Source organism: Heptranchias perlo, unplaced genomic scaffold (assembly GCF_035084215.1).
Source record: "Heptranchias perlo isolate sHepPer1 unplaced genomic scaffold, sHepPer1.hap1 HAP1_SCAFFOLD_65, whole genome shotgun sequence".
Lineage (NCBI taxonomy): Eukaryota > Metazoa > Chordata > Chondrichthyes > Hexanchiformes > Hexanchidae > Heptranchias > Heptranchias perlo.
The window spans coordinates 3,541,366-3,552,259 of NW_027139677.1; positions in this window are offsets into that span (position 1 = coordinate 3,541,366).

Genomic DNA, 10,894 nt, shown 5'->3' on the forward strand with positions numbered 1-10,894 from the left:
GACTGAAATAAGTTCATTAGATGAAAACCAACAAAAATTGACAAGAACCACGAAAAGTTCTTGTATTTTAAGATAAAATCTTACTCTATTCAGGAAAAAACTTCCAGCTCGCTGAAATATGTTCATTTGCTGAAAACCATCAAAACCACGAAAAGTTCTTGTATTTGAAGATAAAATCTTTTTGCTTTGAAGAAGAAAGATCTAGCTGACTGAAATAAGTTCATTCGATGAAAACCAACAAAAATTGACAAGAACCACGAAAAGTTCTTGTATTTTAAGATAAAATCTTACTCTGTTAAGGAAAAAACTTCCAGCTCACTGAAATATGTTTATTTGCTGAAAACCATCAAAACCACGAAAAGTTCTTGTATTTGAAGATAAAATCTTTTTGCTTTGAAGAAGAAAGATCTAGCTGACTGAAATAAGTTTATTGGATGAAAACCAACAAAATTTGACAAGAACCACGAAAGGTTCTTGTAGTTTAAGATAATATCTTACGCTATTAAAGAAAAAACTTCTGGCTCGCTGAAATATGTTCATTTGCTGAAAACCATCAAAACAACGAAAAGTTCTTGTATTTGAAGACAAAATCTTTTTGCTTTGAAGAAGAAAGATCTAGCTGACTGAAATAAGTTCATGAGATGAAAACCAACAAAAATTGACGAGAACCACGAAAAGTTCTTGTATTTTAAGATAAAATCTTAGGCTATTAAAGAAAAAACTACCAGCTCGCTGAAATCTGTTCATTTGCTGAAAACCATCAAAACCACGAAAAGTTCTTGTATTTGAAGATAAAATATTTTTGCTTTGAAGAAGAAAGATCTCGCTGACTGAAATAAGTTTATTGGATGAAAACCAACAAAATCTGACAAGAACCACGAAAAGTTCTTGTATTTTAAGATAAAATCTTACTCTATTAAGGACAAACTTCGGGCTCGCTGAAATATGTTCATTTGCTGAAAACCATCAAAACAACGAAAAGTTCTTGTATTTGAAGATAAAATCTTTTTGCTTTGAAGAAGAAAGATCTAGCTGACTGAAATAAGTTCATTAGATGAAAACCAACAAAAATTGACAAGAACCACGAAAAGTTCTTGTATTTTAAGATAAAATCTTAGGCTATTAAAGAAAAAACTACCAGCTCGCTGAAATCTGTTCATTTGCTGAAAACCATCAAAACCACGAAAAGTTCTTGTATTTGAAGATACAATCTTTTTGCTTTGAAGAAGAAAGATCTAGCTGACTGAAATAAGTTCATTAGATGAAAACCAACAAAAATTGACAAGAACCACGAAAAGTTCTTGTATTTTAAGATAAAATCTTACTCTATTCAGGAAAAAACTTCCAGCTCGCTGAAATCTGTTCATTTGCTGAAAACCATCAAAACCACGAAAAGTTCTTGTATTTGAAGATAAAATCTTTTTGCTTTGAAGAAGAAAGATCGAGCTGACTGAAATAAGTTCATTCGATGAAAACCAACAAAAATTGACAAGAACCACGAAAAGTTCTTGTATTTTAAGATAAAATCTTACGCTATTGAAGAGAAAACTCCCAGCTCGCTGAAATATGTTCACTTGCTGAAAACCAACAAAACCACGAAAAGTTCTTGTATTTGAAGATAAAATCTTTTTGCTTTGAAGAAGAAAGATCTAGCTGACTGAAATAAGTTCATTAGATGAAAACCAACAAAAATTGACAAGAACCACGAAAAGTTCTTGTATTTTAAGATAAAATCTTACTCTATTAAGGAAAAAACTTCCAGCTCGCTGAAATATATTCATTTGCTGAAAACCATCAAAACCACGAAAAGTTCTTGTATTTGAAGATAAAATCTTTTTGCTTTGAAGAAGAAAGATCGAGCTGACTGAAATAAGTTCATTCGATGAAAACCAACAAAAATTGACAAGAACCACGAAAAGTTCTTGTATTTTAAGATAAAATCTTACGCTATTGAAGAGAAAACTCCCAGCTCGCTGAAATATGTTCACTTGCTGAAAACCATCAAAACAACGAAAAGTTCTTGTATTTGAAGACAAAATCTTTTTGCTTTGAAGAAGAAAGATCTAGCTGACTGAAATAAGTTCATTAGATGAAAACCAACAAAAATTGACAAGAACCACGAAAAGTTCTTGTATTTTAAGATAAAATCTTACTCTATTCAGGAAAAAACTTCCAGCTCGCTGAAATATGTTCATTTGCTGAAAACCATCAAAACCACGAAAAGTTCTTGTATTTGAAGATAAAATCTTTTTGCTTTGAAGAAGAAAGATCTAGCTGACTGAAATAAGTTCATTCGATGAAAACCAACAAAAATTGACAAGAACCACGAAAAGTTCTTGTATTTTAAGATAAAATCTTACTCTGTTAAGGAAAAAACTTCCAGCTCACTGAAATATGTTTATTTGCTGAAAACCATCAAAACCACGAAAAGTTCTTGTATTTGAAGATAAAATCTTTTTGCTTTGAAGAAGAAAGATCTAGCTGACTGAAATAAGTTTATTGGATGAAAACCAACAAAATTTGACAAGAACCACGAAAGGTTCTTGTAGTTTAAGATAATATCTTACGCTATTAAAGAAAAAACTTCTGGCTCGCTGAAATATGTTCATTTGCTGAAAACCATCAAAACAACGAAAAGTTCTTGTATTTGAAGACAAAATCTTTTTGCTTTGAAGAAGAAAGATCTAGCTGACTGAAATAAGTTCATGAGATGAAAACCAACAAAAATTGACAAGAACCACGAAAAGTTCTTGTATTTTAAGATAAAATCTTACTCTGTTAAGGAAAAAACTTCCAGCTCACTGAAATATGTTTATTTGCTGAAAACCATCAAAACCACGAAAAGTTCTTGTATTTGAAGATAAAATATTTTTGCTTTGAAGAAGAAAGATCTAGCTGACTGAAATAAGTTTATTGGATGAAAACCAACAAAATTTGACAAGAACCACGAAAAGTTCTTGTAGTTTAAGATAATATCTTACGCTATTAAAGAAAAAACTTCTGGCTCGCTGAAATATGTTCATTTGCTGAAAACCATCAAAACAACGAAAAGTTCTTGTATTTGAAGATAAAATCTTTTTGCTTTGAAGAAGAAAGATCTAGCTGACTGAAATAAGTTCATTAGATGAAAACCAACAAAAATTGACAAGAACCACGAAAAGTTCTTGTATTTTAAGATAAAATCTTACTCTGTTAAGGAAAAAACTTCCAGCTCACTGAAATATGTTTATTTGCTGAAAACCATCAAAACCACGAAAAGTTCTTGTATTTGAAGATAAAATATTTTTGCTTTGAAGAAGAAAGATCTAGCTGACTGAAATAAGTTTATTGGATGAAAACCAACAAAATTTGACAAGAACCACGAAAAGTTCTTGTAGTTTAAGATAATATCTTACGCTATTAAAGAAAAAACTTCTGGCTCGCTGAAATATGTTCATTTGCTGAAAACCATCAAAACAACGAAAAGTTCTTGTATTTGAAGATAAAATCTTTTTGCTTTGAAGAAGAAAGATCTAGCTGACTGAAATAAGTTCATTAGATGAAAACCAACAAAAATTGACAAGAACCACGAAAAGTTCTTGTATTTTAAGATAAAATCTTACTCTGTTAAGGAAAAAACTTCCAGCTCACTGAAATATGTTTATTTGCTGAAAACCATCAAAACCACGAAAAGTTCTTGTATTTGAAGATAAAATCTTTTTGCTTTGAAGAAGAAAGATCTAGCTGACTGAAATAAGTTCATTAGATGAAAACCAACAAAAATTGACAAGAACCACGAAAAGTTCTTGTATTTTAAGATAAAATCTTACTCTGTTAAGGAAAAAACTTCCAGCTCACTGAAATATGTTTATTTGCTGAAAACCATCAAAACCACGAAAAGTTCTTGTATTTGAAGATAAAATCTTTTTGCTTTGAAGAAGAAAGATCCAGCTGACTGAAATAAGTTTATTGGATGAAAACCAACAAAATTTGACAAGAACCACGAAAAGTTCTTGTAGTTTAAGATAATATCTTACGCTATTAAAGAAAAAACTTCTGGCTCGCTAAAGTATGTTCATTTGCTGAAAACCATCAAAACAACGAAAAGTTCTTGTATTTGAAGATAAAATCTTTTTGCTTTGAAGAAGAAAGATCTAGCTGACTGAAATAAGTTCATTAGATGAAAACCAACAAAAATTGACGAGAACCACGAAAAGTTCTTGTATTTTAAGATAAAATCTTAGGCTATTAAAGAAAAAACTACCAGCTCGCTGAAATCTGTTCATTTGCTGAAAACCATCAAAACCACGAAAAGTTCTTGTATTTGAAGATAAAATATTTTTGCTTTGAAGAAGAAAGATCTCGCTGACTGAAATAAGTTTATTGGATGAAAACCAACAAAATCTGACAAGAACCACGAAAAGTTCTTGTATTTTAAGATAAAATCTTACTCTATTAAGGACAAACTTCGGGCTCGCTGAAATATGTTCATTTGCTGAAAACCATCAAAACAACGAAAAGTTCTTGTATTTGAAGATAAAATCTTTTTGCTTTGAAGAAGAAAGATCTAGCTGACTGAAATAAGTTCATTAGATGAAAACCAACAAAAATTGACAAGAACCACGAAAAGTTCTTGTATTTTAAGATAAAATCTTAGGCTATTAAAGAAAAAACTACCAGCTCGCTGAAATCTGTTCATTTGCTGAAAACCATCAAAACCACGAAAAGTTCTTGTATTTGAAGATACAATCTTTTTGCTTTGAAGAAGAAAGATCTAGCTGACTGAAATAAGTTCATTAGATGAAAACCAACAAAAATTGACAAGAACCACGAAAAGTTCTTGTATTTTAAGATAAAATCTTACTCTATTCAGGAAAAAACTTCCAGCTCGCTGAAATCTGTTCATTTGCTGAAAACCATCAAAACCACGAAAAGTTCTTGTATTTGAAGATAAAATCTTTTTGCTTTGAAGAAGAAAGATCGAGCTGACTGAAATAAGTTCATTCGATGAAAACCAACAAAAATTGACAAGAACCACGAAAAGTTCTTGTATTTTAAGATAAAATCTTACGCTATTGAAGAGAAAACTCCCAGCTCGCTGAAATATGTTCACTTGCTGAAAACCAACAAAACCACGAAAAGTTCTTGTATTTGAAGATAAAATCTTTTTGCTTTGAAGAAGAAAGATCTAGCTGACTGAAATAAGTTCATTAGATGAAAACCAACAAAAATTGACAAGAACCACGAAAAGTTCTTGTATTTTAAGATAAAATCTTACTCTATTAAGGAAAAAACTTCCAGCTCGCTGAAATATATTCATTTGCTGAAAACCATCAAAACCACGAAAAGTTCTTGTCTTTGAAGATAAAATCTTTTTGCTTTGAAGAAGAAAGATCTAGCTGACTGAAATAAGTTCATTAGATGAAAACCAACAAAAATTGACAAGCACCACGAAAAGTTCTTGTATTTTAAGATAAAATCTTACTCTATTAAGGAAAAAACTTCCAGCTCGCTGAAATATGTTCATTTGCTGAAAACCATCAAAACCACGAAAAGTTCTTGTATTTGAAGATAAAATCTTTTTGCTTTGAAGAAGAAAGATCTAGCTGACTGAAATAAGTTCATTAGATGAAAACCAACAAAATTTGACAAGAACCACGAAAACTTCTTGTATTTTAAGATAATATCTTACGCTGTTAAAGAAAAAACTTCTGGCTCGCTAAAAATATGTTCATTTGCTGAAAACCAACAAAACCACGAAAAGTTCTTGTATTTGAAGATAAAATCTTTTTGCTTTGAAGAAGAAAGATCCAGATGACTGAAATAAGTTCATCAGATGAAAACCAACAAAAATTGACAAGAACCACGAAAAGTTCTTGTATTTTAAGATAAAATCTTACTCTATTAAGGAAAAAACTTCCAGCTCGCTGAAATATGTTCATTTGCTGAAAACCATCAAAACCACGAAAAGTTCTTGTATTTGAAGATAAAATCTTTTTGCTTTGAAGAAGAAAGATCTTGCTGACTGAAATAAGTTCATTAGATGAAAACCAACAAAATTTGACAAGAACCACGAAAACTTCTTGTATTTTAACATAATATCTTACGCTATTAAAGAAAAAAACTTCTGGCTCGCTGAAATCTGTTCATTTGCTGAAAACCATCAAAACCACGAAAAGTTCTTGTATTTGAAGATAAAATCTTACGCTATTGAAGAGAAAACTCCCAGCTCGCTGAAATATGTTCACTTGCTGAAAACCAACAAAACCACGAAAAGTTCTTGTATTTGAAGATAAAATCTTTTTGCTTTGAAGAAGAAAGATCTAGCTGACTGAAATAAGTTCATTAGATGAAAACCAACAAAAATTGACAAGAACCACGAAAAGTTCTTGTATTTTAAGATAAAATCTTACTCTGTTAAGGAAAAAACTTCCAGCTCACTGAAATATGTTTATTTGCTGAAAACCATCAAAACCACGAAAAGTTCTTGTATTTGAAGATAAAATCTTTTTGCTTTGAAGAAGAAAGATCTAGCTGACTGAAATAAGTTTATTGGATGAAAACCAACAAAATTTGACAAGAACCACGAAAAGTTCTTGTAGTTTAAGATAATATCTTACGCTATTAAAGAAAAAACTTCTGGCTCGCTGAAATATGTTCATTTGCTGAAAACCATCAAAACAACGAAAAGTTCTTGTATTTGAAGATAAAATCTTTTTGCTTTGAAGAAGAAAGATCTAGCTGACTGAAATAAGTTCATTAGATGAAAACCAACAAAAATTGACAAGAACCACGAAAAGTTCTTGTATTTTAAGATAAAATCTTACTCTGTTAAAGAAAAAACTCCCAGCTCGCTGAAATATATTCATTTGCTGAAAAACAACAAAACCGCGAAAAGTTCTTGTATTTGAAGATAAAATCTTTTTGCTTTGAAGAAGATAGATCTAGCTGACTGAAATAAGTTCATTGGATGAAAACCAACAAAAATTGACAAGAACCACGAAAAGTTCTTGTATTTTAAGATAAAATCTTACGCTATTAAAGAAAAAACTCCCAGCTCGCTGAAATATGTTCATTTGCTGAAAACCAACAAAACCACGAAAAGTTCTTGTATTTGAAGATAAAATCTTTTTTCTTTGAAGAAGAAAGATCTAGCTGACTGAAATAAGTTCATTCGATGAAAACCAACAAAAATTGACGAGAACCACGAAAAGTCCTTGTATTTTAAGATAAAATCTTGCTCTATTAAGGAAAAACTTCCAGCTCGCTGAAATATGTTCATTTGCTGAAAACCATCAAAACCACGAAAAGTTCTTGAATTTGAAGATAAAATTTTTTTGCTTTGAAGAAGAAAGATCTCGCTGACTGAAATAAGTTCATTCGATGAAAACCAACAAAAATTGACAAGAACCACAAAAAGTTCTTGTATTTTAAGATAAAATCTTACTCTATTAAGGAAAAAACTTCCAGCTCGCTGAAATATGTTCATTTGCTGAAAACCATCAAAACCACGAAAAGTTCTTGTATTTGAAGATAAAATCTTTTTGCTTTGAAGAAGAAAGATCTAGCTGACTGAAATAAGTTCATCAGATGAAAACCAACAAAAATTGACAAGAACCACGAAAAGTTCTTGTATTTTAAGATAAAATCTTACTCTATTAAGGAAAAAACTTCCAGCTCGCTGAAATATGTTCATTTGCTGAAAACCATCAAAACCACAAAAAGTTCTTGTATTTGAAGATAAAATCTTTTTGCTTTGAAGAAGAAAGATCTAGCTGACTGAAATAAGTTCATTAGATGAAAACCAACAAAAATTGACAAGAACCACGAAAAGTTCTTGTATTTTAAGATAAAATCTTACTCTGTTAAAGAAAAAACTCCCAGCTCGCTGAAATATATTCATTTGCTGAAAAACAACAAAACCGCGAAAAGTTCTTGTATTTGAAGATAAAATCTTTTTGCTTTGAAGAAGATAGATCTAGCTGACTGAAATAAGTTCATTGGATGAAAACCAACAAAAATTGACAAGAACCACGAAAAGTTCTTGTATTTTAAGATAAAATCTTACTCTATTAAGGAAAAAACTTCCAGCTCGCTGAAATATGTTCATTTGCTGAAAACCATCAAAACCACAAAAAGTTCTTGTATTTGAAGATAAAATCTTTTTGCTTTGAAGAAGAAAGATCTAGCTGACTGAAATAAGTTCATTAGATGAAAACCAACAAAAATTGACAAGAACCACGAAAAGTTCTTGTATTTTAAGATAAAATCTTACGCTATTAAAGAAAAAACTCCCAGCTCGCTGAAATATGTTCATTTGCTGAAAACCAACAAAACCACGAAAAGTTCTTGTATTTGAAGATAAAATCTTTTTTCTTTGAAGAAGAAAGATCTAGCTGACTGAAATAAGTTCATTCGATGAAAACCAACAAAAATTGACGAGAACCACGAAAAGTCCTTGTATTTTAAGATAAAATCTTGCTCTATTAAGGAAAAACTTCCAGCTCGCTGAAATATGTTCATTTGCTGAAAACCATCAAAACCACGAAAAGTTCTTGAATTTGAAGATAAAATTTTTTTGCTTTGAAGAAGAAAGATCTCGCTGACTGAAATAAGTTCATTCGATGAAAACCAACAAAAATTGACAAGAACCACAAAAAGTTCTTGTATTTTAAGATAAAATCTTACTCTATTAAGGAAAAAACTTCCAGCTCGCTGAAATATGTTCATTTGCTGAAAACCATCAAAAGCACGAAAAGTTCTTGTATTTGAAGATAAAATCTTTTTGCTTTGAAGAAGAAAGATCTAGCTGACTGAAATAAGTTCATCAGATGAAAACCAACAAAAATTGACAAGAACCACGAAAAGTTCTTGTATTTTAAGATAAAATCTTACTCTATTAAGGAAAAAACTTCCAGCTCGCTGAAATATGTTCATTTGCTGAAAACCATCAAAACCACAAAAAGTTCTTGTATTTGAAGATAAAATCTTTTTGCTTTGAAGAAGAAAGATCTAGCTGACTGAAATAAGTTCATTAGATGAAAACCAACAAAAATTGACAAGAACCACGAAAAGTTCTTGTATTTTAAGATAAAATCTTACTCTGTTAAAGAAAAAACTCCCAGCTCGCTGAAATATATTCATTTGCTGAAAAACAACAAAACCGCGAAAAGTTCTTGTATTTGAAGATAAAATCTTTTTGCTTTGAAGAAGATAGATCTAGCTGACTGAAATAAGTTCATTGGATGAAAACCAACAAAAATTGACAAGAACCACGAAAAGTTCTTGTATTTTAAGATAAAATCTTACGCTATTAAAGAAAAAACTCCCAGCTCGCTGAAATATGTTCATTTGCTGAAAACCAACAAAACCACGAAAAGTTCTTGTATTTGAAGATAAAATCTTTTTTCTTTGAAGAAGAAAGATCTAGCTGACTGAAATAAGTTCATTAGATGAAAACCAACAAAAATTGACAAGAACCACGAAAAGTTCTTGTATTTTAAGATAAAATCTTACTCTATTAAGGAAAAAACTTCCAGCTCGCTGAAATATGTTCATTTGCTGAAAACCATCAAAACCACGAAAAGTTCTTGTATTTGAAGATAAAATCTTTTTGCTTTGAAGAAGAAAGATCTAGCTGACTGAAATAAGTTCATTAGATGAAAACCAACAAAAATTGACAAGAGCCACGAAAAGTTCTTGTATTTTAAGATAAAATCTTACGCTATTAAAGAAAAAACTCCCAGCTCGCTGAAATATGTTCATTTGCTGAAAACCAACAAAACCACGAAAAGTTCTTGTATTTGAAGATAAAATCTTTTTTCTTTGAAGAAGAAAGATCTAGCTGACTGAATAAGTTCATTAGATGAAAACCAACAAAAATTGACAAGAACCACGAAAAGTTCTTGTATTTTAAGATAAAATCTTACTCTATTAAGGAAAAAACTTCCAGCTCGCTGAAATATGTTCATTTGCTGAAAACCATCAAAACCACAAAAAGTTCTTGTATTTGAAGATAAAATCTTTTTGCTTTGAAGAAGAAAGATCTAGCTGACTGAAATAAGTTCATTAGATGAAAACCAACAAAAATTGACAAGAACCACGAAAAGTTCTTGTATTTTAAGATAAAATCTTACTCTGTTAAAGAAAAAACTCCCAGCTCGCTGAAATATATTCATTTGCTGAAAAACAACAAAACCGCGAAAAGTTCTTGTATTTGAAGATAAAATCTTTTTGCTTTGAAGAAGATAGATCTAGCTGACTGAAATAAGTTCATTGGATGAAAACCAACAAAAATTGACAAGAACCACGAAAAGTTCTTGTATTTTAAGATAAAATCTTACGCTATTAAAGAAAAAACTCCCAGCTCGCTGAAATATGTTCATTTGCTGAAAACCAACAAAACCACGAAAAGTTCTTGTATTTGAAGATAAAATCTTTTTTCTTTGAAGAAGAAAGATCTAGCTGACTGAAATAAGTTCATTCGATGAAAACCAACAAAAATTGACAAGAACCACGAAAAGTTCTTGTATTTTAAGATAAAATCTTGCTCTATTAAGGAAAAACTTCCAGCTCGCTGAAATATGTTCATTTGCTGAAAACCATCAAAACCACGAAAAGTTCTTGAATTTGAAGATAAAATCTTTTTGCTTTGAAGAAGAAAGATCTAGCTGACTGAAATAAGTTCATTCGATGAAAACCAACAAAAATTGACAAGAACCACAAAAAGTTCTTGTATTTTAAGATAAAATCTTACTCTATTAAGGAAAAAACTTCCAGCTCGCTGAAATATGTTCATTTGCTGAAAACCATCAAAACCACGAAAAGTTCTTGTATTTGAAGATAAAATATTTTTGCTTTGAAGAAGAAAGATCTAGCTGACTGAAATAAGTTCATTAGATGAAAACCAACAAAA